This window comes from Scyliorhinus canicula, chromosome 13, assembly GCF_902713615.1.
Source record: "Scyliorhinus canicula chromosome 13, sScyCan1.1, whole genome shotgun sequence".
Taxonomy (NCBI): Eukaryota; Metazoa; Chordata; class Chondrichthyes; order Carcharhiniformes; family Scyliorhinidae; genus Scyliorhinus; species Scyliorhinus canicula.
This window is the reverse complement of record NC_052158.1, coordinates 147,943,077-147,956,169: the sequence shown is the minus strand read 5'-3', so window position 1 is coordinate 147,956,169 and position 13,093 is coordinate 147,943,077. Positions and strand designations below refer to the sequence as shown.

General features: G+C 53.1%; 1 protein-coding gene across 3 annotated transcripts in view; it reads left to right on the top strand.

Moving 5' to 3' along the window:
• Positions 1-13,093, top strand: part of LOC119976406 (succinate receptor 1-like) — a 42,216-nt gene that overhangs the window by 21,324 nt on the left and 7,799 nt on the right. The window lies entirely within an intron of this gene.

Here is a 13,093-nt window from a genome sequence, read left to right as displayed (position 1 = left end):
TTAGATGAATTGGACATTCTGAATTCTCTCTCCATGTACCCGAACAGATGCCAGAGTGTGGCAACTAGGGGATTGTCACTGTAACGTCATTGCATTGTTTTTTTTTCTTTTTTTTTAAATTTAGATTACCCAATTATTTTTTCCAATTAAGGGGCAATTTAGCGTGGCTAATCCACCTACTCCGCACATTTTTGGGTTGTGGGGGCGAAACCCACGCAGACACGGGGAGAATGTGCAAACTCCACACGGACAGTGACCCAGAGCCGGGATCGAACCTGGGACCTCAGCGCCGTGAGGTGGTTGTGCTAACCACTAGGCCACCGTGCTGCCCTGTCATTGCATTGTTAATGTAACATTGTTAATGTAACAATTCCTGCCTCCACACAATCAGCCGAGGCAGGAATTGCTCCCGGGTCCCTGGTATTGTGAGGCAGCAGTGCTAATCACTGTGCCACCGTGCCTCCCAGTTTGTCACACCTCCCCGCACTCCCTAACGCTGGAGTGTCAGCTTAAATAACACCTCTGGGTGAGGATCTGAACTTGCAATAATCAGCCTCTGAGACAAGAGAGCTGCCAACCTAAATAATGCTGGAGGAACTTAATGTCTCAGTGCAAAATTTTCAACATCCAAAAGCTGGGGCAGCACGGTGGCACAGTGGTTAGCATTGCTGCCTACGGTGCTGAGGACCCGGGTTTGAATCCCGGCCCTGGGTCACTGTCCGTGTGGAGTTTGCACATTCTCCCCGTGTCTGCGTGGGTTTCACCCCCACAACCTAAAGATGTGCAGGTTAGGTGAATTGGCCACGCTAAATTGCCCCTTAATTGGAAAAAATAATTGGGTACTCTAAATTTTTTTAAAAACATCCAAAAACTTTGAACAGTATAGGTGACACAACCTTGATAAGCAAGTTTTTTCGCTTTCTTGAAGATAAATGAATGGAGTGACGTCAAACCAATTCAGTTGAAATCAAAGGTGTCAGGTATGAAACTATTTCAGATGTTAGGGAGCGGCAGAGTGGGAGCGAATTGCTCCTTGTACTTACAAGCCTGCAGTTCAACAGTGAATCAGAGCATGATGCTCTTGTGTGATTCATAAAGGGTCAGCTCAGCCTCACAATTCTCTGGGATGCATAGCACTGTGATGAATTGGTGTTCAGAAGTGATCAGGCCTCAGCTTGCACAACCTTGGGCTAACTGCACTTTCCAGATTTTCTCTCAGAATGCAAGTTCACACGGCTTCAAATACCATTGCATTCCACCGGAGGGCAACGCAAATAACATTCACAGGGCCAAAAATAAATGTTACAAAATACCTTTCTCAACATTAATTATTTGCGTGCAACCTAGCGGGCGATCTTAGTGCTGAGGAGCGGAATGATCTCTCTGGTTCCCGGTGTCAGCAGCAAGTATTACCCGGTCTGGGATAGCTAGCTCCAGATTGAAGCATCTTCTATTTCGCACTGATGAAGACCTCCTGCCCGAATTCAGAAGATTACCTTCTACTGCCCCAAGTTAAAACCACCAGTTGCCCAGGGTGGGCCCTTCATTCCATTCAAGGGTTTAAAAAGTGTTGTTCAAAATGGAAGCCAACATGCAATATTTATTTGGCATTGATTAAGGAGGTCTTTCGTTGTCCATTGCCTTTGACTGTCTAGGCCGAGGCTCTGGATGTCTCCTCACCGAACATCCTTACCTCTCTAGCGCTCTTCCCTCCTTATGTGTAAAAACCTTTCTCTTTGACTCATTGTTTGATCACCTGTCTTAAAGTCGCCATATGAAAAAAAAATGAAAATTACTTATTGTCACGAATAGGCTTAAATGAAGTTACTGTGAAAAGCACCTAGTCGCCACATTCCGGCACCTGTTCGGGGAGGCTGGTACGGGAATTGAACCGTGCTTCTGGTCTGCTTGGTCTGCTTTAAAAGCCAGCGATTTAGCCCAGCGAGCTAAACCAGCCCCATATTTAACCCAGTGTCAATTTTTGTCCAATTTTTCTCCTGCGATGAACCTTGGGATATTTTACTCTGTTCAATGTGCGATATAAATTCAAAGTTTTGCTGTATTGTGATTGACCAATTCCTGTTTCTTGTTCAACTGTCTCATCAATAACTTGCAATGATTTGTTCCTCGCCACCTGCAAGGCAACATCTGAAATATCTAACGTTAAGGTAGAGAGAAAACGTAGATGCCAAGAAGGAAGGAGAAATAGTAAAATGGCCAAGATTAGCTGGCGAGCCAAAGGACTAACGGACAAATTAGATTTTGAGGGCAACTTTTCAAATATCATGGGCCGGATTCTCTGATTTTGAGGCTATTTCCCCACGCCGGCGTGGGAGCGGTGGTGGTTTACGACAGAAAAAATGGCGTCAAATGGCTACCGATCCTCCGCTTGGCTGAGGGCTAGCAGCAAGGCAGCGTACAGCACCTGCCGATATGGCCCGGTGAATTGCCGGACCTTGGCCGCTCACGGACTTGGCCTGCGAAATAGTGCCCCCCCTTTGGCCGACTCACGCGCCCCGGACCACCCCCCAATAGTGCCCCCAGCCCCTGGCCAAGTCCCCCCTCCCGGAGGATTGGCCCTCCCCCGACTGTGGCGGCCCTGGACTGAATCTGCAGCTGCCACGCGAGTTCCTGACGGAAGATACCACACAGGACCGACACCGTCGGGAACTCAGACGGTCGGGGGGAGGGGCAATGGGGGGGGGGGGGTGGGCCTCAGGCAATGTCCTTGTCACATGGGGACCTGACCATGATCTCACCGACCTCGGCGCACAGGTGCATCCGCTGGAGGCCCTGTATGCTCAGGCGGCTCAATACGTCCACTTCAATCGAGCCCACCAGGCTGCCCAGGCAGCGGGGTTCACTACCATCGCCAGGATGCCCCAGGTCCAGGGAGTGATGAATGTGATGCATGTCCCCCTATGAACACTTGCAGATGAGAGGTTGCTCTACACAAACCAAAAGGGTTTGATAAACGTGCAGCTGATATGTGACCATCAACTACGCATCTTTCACCTCCCCGCCTGGTACCCAGGCAGTGTGCACGATGCCTTCATCCTGGCACACTCGGCCATTGCTGACTTGTTCTTTATCCTTAGAAAATAGGTGACAGTTTTAGATAGAGGATCTGGATCAGGCCATCAGGAGTGGGCGATCCTCCCAGCGTCATAATGGAGATCCCCTCCAGAGCGATCCAGGCACCTGAATCGCATCTTCAGGAGGCTGGATCTTCAGGACGCAGGCTTGGAGGGCCGAAGGGCCTGTTCCTGTGCTGTAATTTTTCTTTGTTCTTTGTTCTATGCCTCCACCGCCCCCCCTACCCACCCCCCCCCCCCCCCCTTCCCCCCCCCCCCCCCCCCCCCCCCCCCACCCCCCGGCTGGTGGGTTAGCTCCTGGTTGACAAGGATTATCCACTGCGGTCATGGTTGATGACACCTATCCGGAGGCCACAGACCAACGCGGAGACCCACTACAACAAAGCCCATACAGCCATCAGGATCGAGCGGTGCTTCAGCCTCCTGAAGATGCGATTCAGGTGCCTGGATCGCTCTGGAGGGGATCTCCAGTATGACGCTGGGAGGATCGCCCAACTCCTGATGGCCTGCTGCATCCTCCACAGTATTGCGCAGCAAAGGGGCAACGTGCTGGAGGAGGAGGATGAACACCGAGGAGAGTATCTCTGGGATGGTGGAGGGTGTTGGAGACAGCTGTGATGGGAAATCAGAGTCATCCTCCGACTCGAGCTCCGGGTTCCCCTAGTGGAGGGCTGGTGTCCCTGCTGCTATCCTCATTGCTGCTCGGCTCATATAAATACATAGATACATAGAAGATAGGAGCAGGAGGAGGCCTTTTGGCCCTTCGAGCCTGCTCCGCCATTCATCACCATCATGGCTGATCATCCAACTCAATAGCCTAATCCTGCTTTCTCCCCATAGCCTTTGATCCCATTCGCCCCAAGTGCTATATCCAGCCGCCTCTTGATTATATACAGGGCGAAATTCTCCCCCCCCCACGACGGGTGGGAGAATAGCGGGAGGGCCTTCCCGACTTTTTTGACGCCCTCCCGCTATTCTCCCCCCCCCCCGCCGAAATCCCGACACGAATCGCTGCCGCCGTTTTTTTACGGCCGGCAGCGATTCACAGCTGTTAGAAGGGCCGAAGTCCCAGCCCTTTACGACCTTTTTACGAACGGCAAACACACCTGGTCCTGCCGTTCGTAAAAACGTCGTGACCACCTGGAAAAAAATAACCATGGCACCGATTGGCACGGCAGTACCACGGCCGTGCCAAGGGTGCCATGGGCCCGCGATCGGTGCCCACCGATCGCGGGCAGCGGGCCCGATGCCCGCGCACTATTTGTCCTTCCGCCGCCCCGCAGTATCAATACGCGGGGCGGCTGAGGGGCAACCCGGACCGCGCATGCGCGGGTTTCGCGCAAAAACGCGATGGCGTCACCCGCGCATGCGCGGGTGGAGTCTTCCCACCTGCGCATGCGCGGCTGACGTCATATGACGCGTCAGCCGGCGCTAAGTCCGACAAGCGGGCTTAACGATTTTCGTTAAGCCCGACTTGTCGGAGCCTCCGACGTCGGGCTGCTAGCCCCGACGGGGGACCAGAATCGGTCCCCCGTCGGGAAGGGGCGCGATGCCGTAAAACCCGCCCGGGTTTTACGGCAGTTTGACGATTTCTCCCGTTTTGGGAGAATTTCGCCCACAATGTTTTAGCATCAACTGCTTCCTGTGGTAATGAATTCCACAGGCTCACCACTCTTTGGGTGAAGAAATGTCTCCTTATCTCTGTCCGAAATGGTTTACCCTGAATCCTCAGACTGTGACCCCTGACTCTAGACACACCCATCATTGGTAACATCTTCCCTGCATCTACCCTGTCTAGTCCTGTTTGAATTCTATACGTCTCTATGATATCCCCCTTCATTCTTCTGAATTCCAGCTGCACTCCCTTGAGAGCAAGAACATGCTTCCTCAGAGAAGGAGACCAAAACTGCACACAATACTGCAGGTGTGGCCTCACCAAGGCCCTGTATAATTGCAGCAACAAATCCCTGCTCCTGTTCTCGAAACCTCTCGCAATGAAGGCCAACATACCATTAGCCTTCTTTACCGCCTGCTGCACCTGAATGCTTACCTTCAGTGAATGGTGCACAAGGACACCCAGGTCCTGCTGCACACTCCCCTCTCCCAATTTACAACCATTCAGGTAGTAATCGGCCTTCCTTTTTTTGCTTCCAAAGTGAATAACCTCACACTTATCCAAATTATTCTGCATCTGCCATTGATTTGCCCACTCGCCCAACCTGTCCAGATCGTACTGTCGGATCTCGGCATCATCGTCACAGTTCACCCTCCCGACCATCTTGGTATCATCCGCAAACTTTGAGATGTTACATTTTGTTCCCTCATCCAAATCATTGTCACCTGTACTAGTTACATCTTCAAAGAACCACAACTAAGTAGGGCTTCACTTCCTCGCCCACGGCTGAACTCCACCTCGGCGACCTCCCTTTCCTCCAGTCTACAGACAACGTCCGGGACCCTCTGCTCGGTCACGGTGAGGGTCTGCAAGTCCAGGCACTCCCCTCCTGTCTTCCCCCACTCACGGTTGTTGCGCGCTGCCTTCTCCTTGGTGGTGGTGGGTGGGGAGGTGGGGGGGGGGGGCAGACAACGACAGTGTCAGACAGTCCGGCACCTGCAGCCCAGGGGTGGGTAGCTAGTGGCTTCAGCGGCCAGGGCACCCGGCCATGGTGGCCGGCATGTGGTGCGGGATGGGGGTTCGGCCGGGTGAGGGGTGGGGGGGGTCGGGTTACGGGGGTTAGTGCCGGAGGCACAATGCTGCCTACTCATCCTGGCCTGAGGAGGCTGTACAATTTTTACGCCACTGCCGACTGGTCCGGTCCGGATGGTGTTGTTCACGCCGCTGACAGCCTCTGCCACCTGTGCCCAGGCACAGTGAACGGTGGCTGGCAGCCTCCTTCACGGGCCGGGTTACAGGGTCATCCAACCCTCCTCTACCGCATCCAAGAGGGTCTCCAGTTCGGCATGGGTAAATGTCGGGGCTGCTATCCTCCCTGCCATCTTATTGGCTGGAATGGTGTGTGTGTGGGGAGTGAAGGGTGTATATACGGCTGCAGCTTGTCGGCCTCCTGAGTGTCAATCCGGCATTTCTCATTAGACTCAATTGTGTTCCACGTGGCGCAGGTGCTAGCCCCTTAGCAGCAGCAGAATCGGTCCAGGTGTGGCGCCCATTTTGCTATTGTGAAAGTCCACAAATTCTGCATTGGGGTCAACACTACCCCTCAAGTCTTTCCCTGAAGGAGTGTAAGTTAATGAGTGGATAACTGATAGTCAGGCCAAGAGGGCAGTCAGGTCTAGATGCTTGGGGGTAGACCAATAGCTCCGGCTGCAGATGAGTCCTGATACAGAAGGTTCTGAGTCTGACCACTAGCTTCACCTTCACATTTCTCCAGTTCGCATAAACTGAACGGGATCTTTGCCACCTGAAGGAGGAAACCCTTCGCAGCACTCATGTTGTTTTACACAATTTAGAGAAGGGTTCAGGGAGACCACGATGGGATTATCCCCTCCTTCAGTGCAGGTGAGTAATCAGCATTTGGGAAAAACAACTTAGAAGTTGGATCACGTCAGGTGGGCAGCCCGGGTCAGGTGGGCAGCCCGGATTAGGTAGGCAGCCCGGATTAGGTAGGCAGCCCGGATTAGGTGGGCAACCAGGATTAGGAGGGCAGTCGGGTCAAGTGGGCAGCCCAGGTCAGGTGGGCAGCCCGGATTAGGTAGGCAGCCGGGTCAGTTAGGCAGCCTGGATCAGGTGGGCAGCCCGGGTTAGGTAGGCAGCCCGGGTCAGGTGGGCAGCCCGGGTTAGGTGGGCAGCCCGGGTCAGGTGGGCAGCCCGGGTCAGGTGGGCAGCCTGGGTCAGGTGGGCAGCCCAGGTCAGGTGGGCAGCCCGGGTTAGGTGGGCAGCCCGGGTCAGGTGGGCAGCCCGGGTCAGGTGGGCAGCCTGGGTTAGGTGGGCAGCCCGGGTCAGGTGGGCAGCCCGGGTTAGGTGGGCAGCCTGGGTCAGGTGGGCAGCCCGGATCAGGTAGGCAGCCTGGGTCAGGTGGGCAGCCCGGGTCAGGTGGGTAGCCTGGATTAGGTGGACAGCCAGATTAGGAGGGCAGCCGGGTCAGTTAGGCAGTCAGGTCAGGTGGGCAGCCCGGGTCAGGTGGGCAGCCTGGGTCAGGTGGGCAGCCCGGGTCAGGTGGGCAGCCCGGGTTAGGTGGGCAGCCCGGGTCAGGTGGGCAGCCCGGGTCAGGTGGGCAGCCCGGGTCAGGTGGGCAGCCAGATTAGGAGGGCAGCCGGGTCAGTTAGGCAGTCAGGTCAGGTGGGCAGCCCGGGTCAGGTGGGCAGCCTGGGTCAGGTGGGCAGCCCGGGTCAGGTGGGCAGCCCGGGTTAGGTGGGCAGCCCGGGTCAGGTGGGCAGCCCGGGTCAGGTGGGCAGCCCGGGTTAGGTGTTCATCCAACTTCCATTTTAAAAAAAATGCATTTATTTAACAAATAGTGGCCTTCTTCAGTTGAGCGCAGGAGAACAATTGGCACAATCAGCTGGAAAAGCTAGATCCAGATACAATGGGATTGCAATGGTTAAAAAGACTGAACAATTTGTCTGCCAAGTAGCGTTCAAACCCCGGCACAGTTCAGCTCAGTTTCAGTTCAGTTTTTGTAAACAATGAAAAGCCGGGCCACCAATGCTATAACAAAGGTGACAGATTAGCAAGAGGTCAATACGACAATACGTCCTTTCAGTTCAACGGCACAAAACCCATTATGTTCAGACAATGGGGAACTCAATGCGCGTGGAGGATCCATCCCACTTGAAATGAATTGGACTAACCTCAAAATCATTCTCAATAATAAGTGCCGGCAGCGCAAACTTTCCCAACAAATTTGGCATGGGCTAGTTATCAAGGAGTTTCTCTGGACAAGTTACTGCCTGTTGGGAGTAAGATTGGTGACGCTGTGTCACAATTCACCAATGCGATCCAAGGTGGCACCATGCACCTTAGCATGCCTGCTGTAGTCAGGAGACATGGATAGTGATGGAGGCTCTAGCCTTGGACTGGATTTTCTGATTGCCGATGCCAAAATCGCATTTGCCGATTGGCTGGAGAATCAGTTTTTACACCAATATCGGGGGTGACACCGTTTTTCGGATGCTCTGCCCCCTCAAAAATGGCATAATCGCTGAGTACCCGCCATTGGGACAGCCTCAGGACATCACCTGAGGCCCTCCCCCGATGCTTCGCCCGTGATGGGCCGACTTCCCAACGCGGGCAGTCGCATGTCCTCACAGTTTTCGGGGACCTTGTGTGGCGGCTGCGGACTGTGCCCAGCGCTGTCACAGTCGGGGTGGGGAGCAATTCTGATGTCTGGGTGGGCTTTGGCGATGGGGGTTACAGGGGGGCACTATCAAGCAGGCCGGGTCTGCACGAGGCCAATGCCATGTTGCACGGCGTAGCCGTTGCAAGTTGCCACCTCGTACATGCACGGCCACGGACCCGGCAATGCTCCATCCATATCTGCAGGTACGTGGCAAGGCTACTAGCCCCCCCCACTGGGCGGAGCATCGGTGCAGGAGTCGTGTCGACTTTTTTCATCGTAAAACTAGACACTTCCTCCGGACATAACCTCAAAATTGGAGAATCCAGCCCCTTCTTTCTATCACATGGCTGACTAAGAAATTGTAACAATATGCACATTGATAGGGGCTGGTTTAGCACAGTGGGCTACACAGCTGGCTTGTAATGCAGAACAAGGCCAGCAGCGCGGGTTCAATTCCCGTACCGGCCTCCCCGAACAGGTGCCGGAATGTGGCGACTAGGGGCTTTTCACAGTAACTTCATTGAAGCCTACTTGTGACAATAAGCAATTATAATAATTATTATTATAAAAGAGTTCAAAATTTCATGTAAATACGTCTTACCACCAGATGGTGATCAAGAGCAGTCACATATACATCATGTGACGACCCTTGATTCTTGGAGAAGCTGTTTAGGCATGAGATAGAATAGTTCTGTACTTGAGGGTTCTGTAGTTAAAGATAGCATAGTTTATTTTCACAACCTTATAATTAGGAATACGTTCAAATCTTATTTAAGTAGTGTTAACAAATCAGCTTTTTTAATTTACTTACCGTGATATTCTTTGTTCAACACGCATTCAAGACATCCAGTCAAAGATAACAGAGATCACAGGAATCTCTCCTAATCTTACCACCTACCTATGTCCCGCACACCAACTGGTGTGTGTGTGTGTGTCTGAAGGATCAATGCTCGAGCTTCTTGGCCGCATTATGAACACACATTTCTTGACCATCGAACCCTTGAGGCGAGACTTGACTGTAGAGTTACTGGCTTAGAGACAGGAATGCTAGCTACTGTGCCAAAAGTTGATTGAGATTTCACAGCTTCAGTCGCTTCTTCTGGGCCACCTGGGTGTGAAGTACTGCCAGAAAATAAATCAAAGTTTAATAATCCCCCTGTAACCTGAATTACTAACCTGAGCCGCTGCTGTGAGATCAATTCCTATTCACAGCGTAAATCCAGGAATGTGACACTCAATGGAGGGGGGGGGGGGGGGGGGGTTAATATTTTAATAAAGTGAATGACAGGGAAGCACAATTCACCCACTAATGTTGTGGATTAGAACTCACTTCTCCTTTCCTCGCCCCTATGTGCTTCCTGATTTAATTTGAATGGTTTATGTGCCATTCTTCTTCTGCATTTCAATACAAGAGGGAATAGTAACTCTGTGAGCAGGATTCTCCCGTATCCGGTGGGGCGGGGGGGGTCCCGGTGGGATGGAGTGGCGTGAACTACTCCGGCGTTGGCCAACCCTCCCCCAGGCCCTCCGGCGGCGGCCTAGCCGGCGGGAGAAGGCCCGGAGAGGGGGAGGTCGGCTTGTCCTAAAGGTGCGGACTCCTCCGCACCTTCAGGGGCTAGGCCAGCACCGGAGTGGTTTGCGCCCCGCCGGCTGGCGCGGAAGGCCTTTGGCGCCGTGCCAGCCGGGGCTGAAGGGAGTCCACCGGCCAGCAAGAGTCCGCGCCTGTGCGGGAGCATCAGCAGCTGCTGACGTCATCCCCACGCATGCGTGGTGGGGGGGTCACCTACACGTCGGCCATGGCGGAGGCTGACACGGCCGATGCGTAGGAAAAGAGTGCTCCCACGCCACAGGCCTGCCCTCGGATCGGTGGGCCCCGATCGTGGGCCAGGCCACCTGGGGGCAACCCCCCGGGGCCAGATCGCCCCCCCGCCCACCCCCAGGACCCCGGAGCCGGCCCGTGCCGCCAGGTCCCGCCGGTAAGGGACCGAGTCTGATCTATGCCGGCGGGAGTGGCAAAGAACCAGTGGGACTTCGGCCCATTGCGGGCTGGAGAATCGCGGGGGGGAGGGCACTGACGTCATCCCTGCGCATGCCGGGGATCCCGCCCCCGCCGAATCTTCACGCTGCCCCCCGGCAATTCTCCCACCCAGCAGGGGCATCGGAGAATCCCGCCCTGTATCTTCCCTATCAAATTCCTTTCTCATTTTAAACACCACAATAAAAGTATTCTTCAACCTTTCTGAGCTCAAACAATTTTAATTCATTGTCCTCTGTTTCCGGAGCTCCAAACTCTGCTCCTCGATGACTGCTCCCAACGCTGGCTAAGGTCAGAGGTTGAACAGGTCCTCGGTGTCATATTTGACCCCAACATGAACTCCTGAGCACTCATCCAGACCATCACCAAGGTCACATCACACACCCGACTTTGTCCTGCCTCAGCTCATCTGTCACTGAAAATGTTATTCAAGCCATTGTTATCTCTAGACTTGACTATTCCAACACACTATTGGTTGGCTTCTCACACTTGACCCCTTCACAAACTTGACATCATCCTGATCTCTGCTGCCCATGTCCTTGCTCACACAATGTTCCTTTCCACCATTACCCCTGTGCATTAACATGTTGGTTTCTGGGAAAGCAATGTTACCTAGCCGTTCCCACTCTCTATAGGGGAGGCGGTGGCATAATGGTATTGTCACTGGACTGGTAAACCAGAGGCTCAGAATAATGCTCTGGGGACACAAGTTCAAATCCCACCGCTGCCGTTAGTGAAATTTGAATTCAATAAAAAAAATTGTGGATTACAAGCCTAATGATGACCATGAAGCCATTGTTGTAATAACCCACCTGGGTCACTAATGTCCATTAGGCAAGGAAATCTGTCCTCCTTACCTGGTCAGGTGTACATGTGACTTCAGACTACCTCAAGAACAATTAGGGATGGGCAATAAATGCTGGCCCAGCCTGCAATGCCCACATGGCATGAATGAATTAAAATCTCCCCATCCCCTACACGTTTTGAGAAAATGGATGAATACAATGTGGGTGTCACTGACAAGGTTGGCATTCGCTGCCCATCTCGAATAGCCCATGAACTGGGTGGCCCACTACCAGTTGCTGTGGATTTGGAGTCACGCGTAGGCCAAACCAGATAAGGATGGCAGATTTTTTCCAAAAAGGGTATTAGTGAACGAAGTGGGTTTTTATGGCATTCAATTCATGGTCACCGTTCTTCAGGACAGCTTCCAATCACAGATTTTATTTACGGAATTTCAATTCCACCAGTTAAACCTATGCCCCCAGGTTGTTAGCCTTTCAGTGACCTTACCACAACACAACCGTCTGTGCTCCTCTCGTCCTGGCTTTATGATGTTCATTCCGTGATGTTGATTGTTCCCTCCGTGTTGGCCATGCTGTCTGCTGCCTAGGCCCTACCTCTGGAACTCACTCCCTAAATCCATCTAACTCCCCAGAAGGGGGAAAAAAAACAGTCAAACAGGCAAATAAGACAATTAAGGGGCAGCACGGTAGCACATAGGTTAGCACAGTTGCTTCACATCTCCAAGGTCACAGGTTCAATTCCCGGCTTGGGTCAGTCTGTGCGGAGTCTGCACGTTCTGCCCGTGCCTGCCTGGTGTGGTAGTCACCACTGTTGTATTGTGTATACTGCATACGAGGGTATTACGGTAAGGCCCCTGTACTACAGGTACGGGGGTAGATCCCTGCCTGCTGGCTCCACCCAGTAGGCGGAGTATAAATATGTGGGCTCTCCGAGCTGCAGCCATTTCGGCAGCAGCTGCGGGAGGCTCCACATCTCTGCGTAATAAAGCCTTGATTACTCTCTACTCTCGTCTCGTCGTAATTGATAGTGCATCACGTGGGTTTCCTCCGGGTGCTCTGGTTTCCTCCCACAGTCCAAAGATGTGCAGGTTAGGTGGATTAGCCATTCTAAATTGCCCTTAGTGTCCAAAAAAGGTGGGGTGGAGTTTCTGGGTTACGGGGATGGGGTGGAGGCGTGGGCTTGGGTAGGGTGTCCTTTCCAAGGGCTGGTGCAGACTTGATGGGCCGAATGTCCTCCTTCTGCATTGTGAATTCCATGATTCTATGAATTCTATAGTCAGAACTGTATTTTCCTATTGGGTCTCTAACTCTCTTTCCACCTTTAAGACACATCGTCCCAACTTTCTCTTTAAGAGAATTTTGGCCATCTGTCCTAATATGTGGTTTGGCATCAAATTTGGCTTTCACTCCTCCAAAGCACTTTGGGACACTATACTACTTTAAAGGTACTGTATAAATAGACATTAGCTGGGATTTTCGCTCCCCCGCCGCAGTGTGTTCTGCAGCAGAAGACGTTGCCCCCCCATTGACTGATGGCGAGATCTCCTGGTCCAGCTTCTGTCAATGGGTTTACCCATTGTTCGAACTTTTCGCTGCTGGGAGATTCACGAGACTGGAGGGGGCGGGGGGGGGAGGGGGGGGGGGGGGCGGTTACCATCAGAGGGGGTGGAAAATCCCACCGTCGAGTACGGACGGAAAATTTTGTCCACTGCTGTTGTCACGATCAATCATTGGTTGCCATGTACGTCCCCATAACCCTGTAACCCCTTCTAACCTTTTTGGTCACTAATCTAGTATCAGCATGGCCAATCCACCTAACCTGCACCTCGTTCGACTGTGGGAAGAAACCGGAGCACCCGGAGG